A 6,029-nucleotide genomic window follows, 5' to 3' on the forward strand; every position below is an offset into this window, starting at 1 on the left:
AGACCAGCAGCAGTGATGCAGCCAGCCCTCTCTCTTCTGTATCCTCCTGCTGGGACCATTCTTCGGCGAGTAAGTATACTATTGCTAATCTGCAGAGGGTGCTGATACTGGAATATCTCTTTGGCAGAGTGAGTATACTACTGCTAATCTGCAGAGGATGCTGATACTGGAATATCTCTTTGGCAGAGTGAGTATACTATTGCTAATCTGCAGAGGATGCTGATGCTGGAATATCTCTTTGGCAGAGTGAGTATACTATTGCTAATCCGCAGAGGATGCTGATGCCGGAATATCTCTTTGGCAGAGTGAGTATACTATTGCTAATCCGCAGAGGATGCTGATGCCGGAATATCTCAGTGTTGTTCCTTAATGCTAACTCTGGATGGTAACAGAGAACAGACCTCCTCCCTCATCCCCAAAGATTCTCTCACTCTCAGAAGCCACGAGAATGCTATACCTGGTGAGAGGAGCGGCCCTTCAGATGTAGTTGGGTTTCTAACCAGCTAAAAGCATTCCTGCTAAGCAAAGGGTGAGGCAAGGGCGTGCCCTCTTCTGTCACCATGGCTTCTCATGCCTGCCACAAGTTTCTCACACCATGTCAGCCCTAAGACAAGGAAAATGAATAAGAAGTACAGTGGTTGGGAAAGAAGGAATAAAATTATCTTTGTTCATTGTAAGCAACTATATAGAAACTATGAAAGAATCTGCTGGGTCCAGTGGTGCGAGCCTGGAACTCTGGCTATTTGATAGACAATGATAGGCAGAGTCAGGAGAATGGCAAGTTCAAGATCTGCCTGGGTCATAGGGTGAGTTCAAGGCCAGCCTGGGCACCTTCGTGAGACCCTGCCTAAAATTAAGTGGAAATAAAGGACTAGAGATTTTACTTATAGATAGAGTGATTGCCTGGCTTGCACAAAATCCCATGTTCAATTTCAGAGTAACCCACACCCCATCTCCAAAAATGGCACAAAATTAACATAGGAACAATTGTTGCAAGTTTTTAAAAAGTTACCTTCACCATTAATAACCCCAAAATGAAACACATGGATAGAAATTTAATAAAGAAAACACATTTTTAAGAGGGAAACTAAAAATATTTGGTGCTTGCTAGTCTTATGCCAACTTGACACACAAACTAGAGTTATCTGAAAGAAGGGAACCTTAATTGAGAAAATGCCTCCATAAGATCTGGCTATAAGACATTTTCTTAATTAATGATTGATGTGGGAAGGCTCAATGCATTGTGGGTGGAGCCATCCCTGGTCCTGGGTTCTATAAGAAAGCAGGCTGGCCGGGCGGTGGTGGCGCACGCCTTTAATCCCAGCACTCGGGAGGCAGAGGCAGGCGGATCTCTATGAGTTCAAGGCCAGCCTGGACTACCAAGTGAGTCCCAGGAAAGGCGCAAAGCTACACAGAGAAACCCTGTCTCGAACCCCCCCCCCCAAAAAAAAAAAAAGAAAGCAGGCTGAACAAGTCATTATGAGCAGGCTCGTAAGCAGCACTTCTTCCTGGCCTCTTCACCAGCTCCTGCCTCCAGGATCCTGCCCTGTTTGAGTTCTTGTCCTGACTTCCTTCAGTGATGAATAGCAATATGAAAGTGCAAGCCAAATAAACCCTTTCCTCCTCAACTTGGTCATGGTGTTTCATCACAGCAATAGTAACCCTAACTAAGACAAATTGGTACCAGGAGAGTGGGGTATTGCTATGACAGGCCTGACCATGTTCTAGAGAGGACTGGGGAAAAACTTTGAAACTTTGACTTAGAAAAGCCTCTGAGCATTGAGAGCTCAGTGGGCTGTTCCGTGGGAGCTTAGAAGATAAGAATGTTGAGAGCAGTGCAGAGGATGGAGGCCTGGCTTGTGACATTTCAGAGGGAAGTTTAAAGACATTACCAGGGTCATTTGCTATTTTGATTTAAGGTTCTGTGGTGTCTGGTTAGCTGGGGCTGAAGAATCAGCTGTGATTAACAAGAGACCAGAACTACTAAATCGAAACCTTTGTTTTGCTGGGATACCTGATGCGAGTCAGCTGGAGATAAGAAATTAGTGGTGAATAAGAAGAGACCAGAACCACTGAGATAAACTCTCCTGGGAAGTGTTTCCTGAGAGTCAGCACATAGAAGCTGTGTTCCGGAGGTGACCAAGGTTGTACCTTATGCTGGCAGCTGAACTTGGGTAGTGTAAGAGTCACCCAGGTGGTACTAGTTTTGAAGGCATGAAGGGGTCATGGCAAGAAGCCAAGACTTGGCACCGTGAGAGGGCAAGAGACCATTGGTGAAGGTGCAGCCTCAGTGGAGTTGAAGGCCAGGACTGAATGGGTCATGCAAAGAAGCTGAGGATTGCCACCATGAAGAGAGCCTATGAGAGGCTATTGGTGAAAGTGCAGCCCAGATGCAGGAGAAGACTCCAGCATTTTGGAGATGCCAAGATCATTGGATGACCGCCCAGAACAGCAGCAGCAGTGGCCTGGAGCCAGCCGGAACCTAAAAGACGAGCTGTGTGTGCTGCGGAGGGCAGAGGTGGAGAAGTGACCCAAGCTCCTTGGAGGAGTCCAGAAGATGGTCAATGAGTCCCAGGTATCAATGAGTCGTTTATATGCTGGAGTTTGGTTTTGCTTGGCTCAGACTGTGCCTGTGCCCTGGTTCTTCCCTCTTTAATTTAATTTTATCAGAGCCCACAGCTGGAAGGCTCTGAACTTTTAAAAGAGATTTTGGATTTTTAGAGAGATTGGATATTTTAAAGAGATTGAAATTTCAGTGTGTTTGCATTTGTGAAGACTGTAGGACTTTTAAAGTTATTTATGTTTTTAATTGTGAGATCTCAGGGATGAATAAGAAGGAAAAAGTGTGGTGTAACAGTGATGTTTTTGTGTGTCATGTTGACAAGAGGTCAGTTAGTCTTATGTCAACTTGACACACAAACTAGAGTTATCTGACTTATTATCCCTCCTTAATTGAGAAAAGGCCTCATTAAGATCTGGTGGCAAGGCATTTTCTTACTTATTGAAGGGGGAGGGCCCAGCCCATTTTGGGTGGTTTCCTCCTTGGGCTGGTGGTCCTGGGTTCTATAAGAAAGCAGGCTGAGCAAGCCATGGGGAGCAAGCCAGTAAGCAGCACCCCTCCATGGCCTCTGCATCAGCTTCTGCTCTGAGTTCCTGCCCTGTTTGAGTTCCTGCCCTGACTTCCGAACAGTGATGTGGAAGTGTAAGTCAAATAGGCCTTTTCCTCTTCAACTTGCTTTTGGTCATGGTATTTTATCGCAGCAATAGTAACCCTAACTATAACACATATCAAACAAGAATAGAGAGAGTCTGTATTTTTGTGGCGGGAAACGATACTGTCAAATACATCAATTCATCCTCACTGGATCTAAAGACTTAACACACTCCGGCCAGTCCCTGCAGAGGAAGCTCAGATGGTATGGTGCTGGCCTAGCATGCATGAAGCCCTGAGTTCAACTCCTGACACCTAACAAACCAGTTATGATGACACATGCTTGTAATCTCAGCACTGAGGAAGTGAAGGAGGATCAGAAGTTTCCACTCGTCCTTGGCTAGACAGTGAGTTAAAGCCAGATGGGACGATTGAGGCCCTGTCTCAAAAACAAAAAGTTCCAACAAAAACTTTAGCAAACTATAGATGTTGACTAATTCATGCCAAATATTACATGGCAAGACAAAAATCCATGAGATTATGGATAGAATGAAGGTTGCTAATTGACTGCCTTTAAAAGAGGGCAATTACCCTGGCTTAACCAGAGAGGGCACAGTCTCGCCACAGGCATCCTTAAAAGTAGAAGAGAGAGGCAGAAAAGTCAGTGTCAGAGCAAGCAGGGGGATGTGAGCGAGATTCTATTGGACATCGCTAGCTTTGAGGACGGAGGAGGGAGGAGGCTCAGTCCACAGAAGGCCGCTGACTCCAGTAGTTGAAAAGGGCAACCACAACAAAACTTTGCTTCTTAGAGATCCTATAGAAGACAGCCTTATCTACTTCTTAATTTTAACCTGGTTAGAGCTCCACAGGACTTCTGATTCTAGCACTGTACAATAGGAACTATAAAATTTTGAGGCACTTTGTAGTAATTTGTTATGAAAACAACAGGAAATAAATACACCATGCTAAACTTTGGGTTATTGCATATCCTGTTGTCTCTGACACCTATAAGCCAGAAAGCCCTGATCATTTGATTTATACAAATGAAGACACTCAGGCCCCAAATGTCAAGAGGTGCTACTGTCTTGACTATATCCCCTAGGGGCTCCCCTATTGGAAGCTCAATGTTGGGGAGGCATCGGAACCCTTAAGTGGTGGGGTCTTCTGCAAGCTGATTGGGTCACAAGGGAATCTCACCGTGAAGGTGAGTGTGGGTCTGTGGAATCAAGGTCAGAGAGAGTCCAGGCCTTCCTGCTCTTTGGCTTCCTGCCTCACCATGTTTTCCCACTCACATGGGCTTTCCACATGATGCCAACTGCCATGACGCAATGTAGCCAGAGGTGCCTACTGCAGGGCTGGCATGGTGTTTTTTAGGTTTTTAGCTTCAAAAACTGTGACTGAGCCGGGCGTTGGTGGCGCACGTCTTTAATCCCAGCACTCGGGAGGCAGAGCCAGGCGGATCTCTGTGAGTTCGAGGCCAGCCTGGGCTACCAAGTGAGCTCCAGGAAAGGCGCAAAGCTACACAGAGAAACCCTGTCTCGAAAAACCAAAAAAAAAAAAAACTGTGGCTGAATAAACCTTCTGTCTTTATAAAGTGCCCATCCTTAGGTACTTTGTCACAGTGCCAGACAAACTAATAAAAATGACTTGTCTGCAGCCTCTCTTCCTTGGCAAATGTGAGCCTGGGATGTAGGGCACGGAAGCCAAAGACACCTTTGCTTCAGACTGGGGACGTCTTGCCTCCACTATGAGACCCAATTCCCAGAAGTTGAGTAAGGAAAACTTTAAGACTCAATTATTGAGGGATTTATTAAGGCAACTCCACATAGTTAAAAGGAGGTTTATTTTGGAGTAACTTACAGCCCATAAAGGGGTTGGTTACAGGATTCAGGGGAGTTGAGGTGCAGTCCAGTGGGGTTCTCTGGAGAACTCAGCTCGGTCTACCATCCAGCATCCAGGATCACAAGAAACCAAGAGACCATCCAGATCTCAGGTCTTAAGGGCTCCTTTCTTGGCCCTTAAGGGGCAGGTCATAAGTAGGTGTGGTAGTTACTGGAAGCCTCACTAGGGGCAGTTGATATAGATATATAGGAGGATATGGAGATGATAAGATAAAAGGGTAGATTAATGAACCTACTTTTAAAGAACAACTTGTTTAAAATGTTTTACATTGGTATAAATTTTAGTTTATTGATACAAACTTGAAGTTAATTTTGTTATACTGTATATATATATTTCTATTCTTGTTTGAGGTATTATGTTTATGTAACTCATTTAAAATTGTAATGGATAATTAAAAAATATATTAATAATTAGTCATCTATGATAATCATATTTGTAGCCATGTTAGTTAAGTCTTCTAGGTATACATAGATATATTTCAGATAGATAGGTAATCTTCAAACACTTCATAGACCTAGAGAATATGGCATTTAAATAACTTAGAATTCTGTTGACGTAAGACACAATTGCTCCTGGCTGTACCAATTGATCCCGAGAGAATGTTGGGCTTCTAAGACATTTCCATTTGGAAGTTTGTCTTTTTGGCACAAAATAGCCTACTGGGCAAAGAACTGCCCTTGCCTTGACGGCTGACAGTACAAATGCAATGCTGTCCTTTCTGGACAAGCGGGACACAAGGAAAGCGACCACTGTACTCTGCCAAGACAGGGTAAGATGGTCTTTCAGAATTCCTGCTTCTGAAAATTGTCTGTCAGATACTCTAGGCCTGTAGCCAATTTGAATGCACCAACAATGCTGAGAAACATTAGGTGACTGTCCAGGCTGCCAGCTGTCTTGGTCTACTCTTGCAAGATTCCTGAAAGTTGTTTGCATCCATCTACCATTTCTCAGGTACCATTATGTTCCTTCTCAGGTC

This window comes from Peromyscus leucopus, chromosome 13 (assembly GCF_004664715.2).
Source record: "Peromyscus leucopus breed LL Stock chromosome 13, UCI_PerLeu_2.1, whole genome shotgun sequence".
Lineage (NCBI taxonomy): Eukaryota > Metazoa > Chordata > Mammalia > Rodentia > Cricetidae > Peromyscus > Peromyscus leucopus.